Source organism: Hylaeus anthracinus, unplaced genomic scaffold, assembly GCF_026225885.1.
Source record: "Hylaeus anthracinus isolate JK02 unplaced genomic scaffold, UHH_iyHylAnth1.0_haploid 2, whole genome shotgun sequence".
Classification (NCBI taxonomy): Eukaryota; Metazoa; Arthropoda; class Insecta; order Hymenoptera; family Colletidae; genus Hylaeus; species Hylaeus anthracinus.
In genome coordinates, this window is record NW_026534838.1 from 4,091,025 (window position 1) to 4,096,091 (window position 5,067).

Genomic DNA, 5,067 nt, shown 5'->3' on the forward strand with positions numbered 1-5,067 from the left:
ATATACATTTTGATTTAAAATACAAAAATTGAATTAAATTTTATCACGTACGATTTCTGTTTCATGCATATGTGTACACTTTCATATCCACATATTTATATCTATATAAATATAAAACTACCTACACGGATAACGAGGAAAACTATCGCGTTATTAAATCGAGCGTCAAGCAACCCTCCTTCCTCGACGTTGCCCACTAATTTCTCCGATTAATAAAAAAATGCTTTTCACATTCGCACCCTTTGCAACCTCCGAGAAAATGCTCACGCCTGGTCAAGCTGATATTCCCCGGTAAATTGTCTCCTTCGGCTTCCGTCGCTCGCGCAATTTTAAGAACAATCATTCCGTCGGTTAAGACAGCTCTCCGCCTTTCCAAATTGAATAATTTTGTAATGGATCCTTTGTCGACGCGAAACGGAATCATAATTCTCGCGCAGTTTCCAGTGGCGGCGTAGTAATCAATTAGTGCCGATTGAATGAAGCGGTAATTTTAATGTGGCAAACAATGCCATTAGCATGCAGCCATTATCAGAGACTGAGGTTCGAACTGTGTCACGGCGAAATTATTCTCGGGGGGAGATACGAATGAAAGTGCTTATGCGCCATGAACCCATCGCATTGCGCTGGTATTTTGCTTCGATAAAGTCCAGTAGCAGTATTACAACGGAACGAAACCGCCGTCTACTGTGCCGGGGAAATGTGATCAAGCAGCGAGTACAAATAAGCAAAACACGTGGAAGTGGCTAGTAATGATCAGGCACGTTAGTCAAGTTCCACTCAATTGCACGGACAACGTAAAAACTCTCACAATTAATTTTCTTATGCACAAAGTCTTCTATTAACAAAGTATCTTTCTTTTTATCTTCACGTACTGTTCTTAAAAATCCTGATTTCTGTGAATAATACAAAATTATTTTAATTATTTTCATATTAACATAGATAGGAAGATTTCAAAGACCGATATGGATTTTATTTATTTCATATTAATAATCTAGAGAATACAAAATTAAATTAAGTATCTTAACGATACTAATAATTTAGATTAAATTGGTACAACAAAATAGCACTACAAATAAACCTGACACTATATCAACCATCCATCTCTAAACTCGTCATTCATTACGGACATTTTAAATCTCCCTTGCGAAAAAGCCAATTACCTCGAACTAGAACGCCGAGTAAATAAAATAATATTTTATACCGCTCCAATAACTGCAACTAATTAATTAGTTCTTTCATTCGTCGCGATGATACCTCGAGCGAAGTCCTCTTACCGATGTCTCTCCCCTTTCGCCTGGAACACAAATTGATGAACGTCAGATAAAAACGTGTATTTCATTACCCGAAAAGTCTCCAACTCCGGCAGCCGTGTTTCTCTATCGATTCAAACAACGGAAGCTCCCCGCTGCGATCCTTTTTCTCCCGTGCGACGACAAAGCCACTCAAACGCAATCGAACGTGCCACGCGCGCGTCGATATTCGTCGAAATTAATTACTCTGTTTGGAGTAACGCATTATTTCACGAATCAAGATATCGTATTTAAATCGAAACATCTGCGTTATTACATGGCTACCGAGCGACGCGAATGATTATGGACCACCTGTCAGTTTCCAAGTCGAGTGGAATTTATATGAAAACTTTATTCAACCGTAAATGAGATTAACATTGTGCGACATTCGTAACATATTTATATATGTATATACATATAACAGACAGCGACGATATCATCGAACATCACACTAAATTATCCGATCGTTCTAACTTATTTAAATTAAATCCCTCGTCGAGTAGCGTTACGCGTGAAGAAATATATGTATATATATATATATATATATATTTAATTTATATTTCTTCACGCGTAACGCTACTCGACGAGGGATTTATATAACCGTTTCAATTTCCTATTACGACAAAGTCGAATCGCTCGATTCCTCGCGATCCATCTCCGATTATTGCGCGGATTTTCATTTAAACGGAGTACTCCCAGAGGCACGCGCACGCTATCATTGAGCTTCGTCTATTCGCTCGCCGGTCGGTACATCGCTCGTACACGTAACACGATCAGTTTATTATTTGTAAAATTGGATTATCCGCGTCGACGATGTGTACAATACGTGAAACAGCTGTCTACTATAGTGGATTAGCTTGAAACATGCGACAATACTAACGCTGCGATATATCGTGGTCCGGATGATCGTGCCTGTAATTTTCGTCAGACAATAAAACGCAAACGTCCGTTTCAAGGATCAGCCGCAATAATTGAGCACGGTGGCGCGACCGAATGACAGGTACTTATTTACGAAAGAAATTGTTGTTGAAAAGGAAACCGACGTTCCAGGAAAAGTAAGGTGAGAAAATGTTGGAGGTTCAAGGGGTGATTCGAAGCAAATTTTTCCTTAGCGAAAATGTTGTATGACGCTTCAAGTAAGGAGATATTAACAGAGAAGTCCGACCAATCAGCGCGAGTATGCCGTGGCGCCGGTGGAGCGCCCGCAGTAGCATAGGCTACGCGCTAGACAGGCGCGCTCTGATCGATCGGGGTTTTCTGTTAATTATAGTAAATCAACCAGCAATAATGTTTGTTTAGCTTTAATTATTTTGGAACTCGAAGTGTCAATAAAATGATCGTCGGTGAGGTAAAGGTGACCTTTGAATTCATGGCAATAAAATGCTAAGAAACATCTCGAGTTGCTAACAGATACCAGAAAAATAGAGAAAGTAGAGAAGTAGAATATGCTACGCGCTAGCCAGCCGCGGTGGATACGTGTACTTTATTAAATCATTAAAATGTCGCACTATCAATGAATTAAAAAAAAATTGTTTCGCTATTGAACTAAAAAATAAATTACTTTAATATTGACTATGTTACATTAATGAACATGTAACAGTCTTCTATGAAATAATTCATAAGCCGTTTTAGCGATATAAACTTCACCTCATCATGCACCTCGTACCTTCACATAATTCTGCAACGAACGAATAACAATAAATAACAACAATCCTAAATAATCAAATAAACGAATGATTACGAAAGCAATTATTTTCACCGAACGCAGGTGCATTTCCAACATTCGGTCGCGCCACCGACTTATCGATAACGATTATCTGTCGTGTAGAAAATGTACGGCACAATAATATTCGAGTACAACGAACGATGGAAATCGAAGAACGCGGGTCGTTCGCGATACTTGCCGAAGTTTAAACGTGCTCGCTTAAACGAGTCGATACTTCCAATGGGATTTTCACCGTGAACCTTTAACGAACGACGATCGCCACAACGTGTACACCTGAGCACGGTCACTCTGCGGACGTTGGGCAGAACTAATTTGGACATTATGAGCAAGGTCGTCTGTGCAGAGCAAGGCAATAGAAGATAATGTCGTTAGGCTGTGCTGCATTACGCCGGGATTATCACGATTAATTACGCGCACCTGTACCGTAGGCCGAATATGGAATATTCCATTACTATAACTGGCAAACTTTGCCCGATTTAATCCGTTATTAGACTCGTTAACGTCGCGACCGTCTACGAAGTTATCGTGCAACGGTTACGCAGTGACTGCGCGATTCTTTCGACCGGTGTTGCTCTAGGGAGGACCTCGTTCCACGACTTGTACATTTTCCTCCGACTTGGATTCGTTGCATTTGGTGAGAAAATAATTATTACGAGTCGTGTGATAATTGAATGATAAGAATTTTTTTTTTTAATAGCTATTGTAACGAGGAAATGAAGTGGACAGTATTCATTGTCTGGTAAGAAATGGCTTTCGGTGCCTATAGTTTATTTGTTTACAGATGCTTAATGCTTAATCCTCCGTATTTACTGAAATATTGTGATGTGGAAATATTTAACATTTCATTATCTTTATTTTCTACTTCAACATGTTTCTTTAGTTGTACGTACTGTTTCTGGATCTTGAAAGTAATGAATATTAGGCATTTTTAGAGAATGACTGCCTTCCTTATTGATTTATGAGAGTAACAATAAATTCACAGAAATTTCGTATTCATGTGTGAAACTATTTTATTATACAACGTTTCAGTCTTCCTATATCAGACGTTACGTAGCTACATTGGCATAGAACACACTAAAATAAGGAGATATGTGAATAATAAGAAATTAATACAATATCCCAAACTAAAAAAGGATATAGAATACATGTGGACAAATTTGAGTATGAATACTATTAAAAATAAATATAAAGGATTAATCAGAATGAGAAGTAATATTATAAAAATTATTAAGGGCATATTTAAAGGAACAATTTGAAAGCTTTGATGACAGCCATAGATGGCAACATGTTATGTACAAATGTTTTAGATTTAATTTCTTTATATTCCTATTAAAATTCCATTAGTCATATGTGTACGTGCATGTTTCAATATTGTTAGCCTTATTATTAAAAATCCAAATATAAACCGAAAAGGGTTGATAATATTGTTTCTGACGACAAGAACGTAGGTGAAAATAAAAATGTGTCTATGAAATGTAGCACAATAATTGTTGACGTGAATTATTCAAAACTTCATCCTTTATAATACACTCAACCGAAACTCTTAGTATATATGTGTAGATATATATTTTATATATATAATTCTTATAGTTAAATTTTATATATAATTCCTGTTGTGCATTATTACTTATCGTGTAGGTGTACACATAAAATATCAATGTATCGTTATCTATTTACAATTATGTGCCAATACTTGACAAGGGTAAGAGGACAGAAACGCTGAAATTTCTGTGAACGTTGCTCTCATGCAATAATAAACAAGTGAAACGAGTCTTTCCTACAAACTCATCATTTTTAAAGAACAAGTATTCCTATTCTTACCTCTTTTTTTATGTTCAGTTGATCTAGTTTCGTTAGGTGAAACTCATCTCACTGTTTTCTAATAATATTTCTTTGCTCCTAATTCTGTTAAATGAAACTCAACTCAATGTTTGCTTAACAATTTTCCATTTCTCCTAATTCTGTTAAGTGAAACTCAACTCAATGTTTTCTAATCAATTTTCCACTTCTCCTAATTCTGTTAAATGAAACTCAACTCAATGTTTGCTTAAC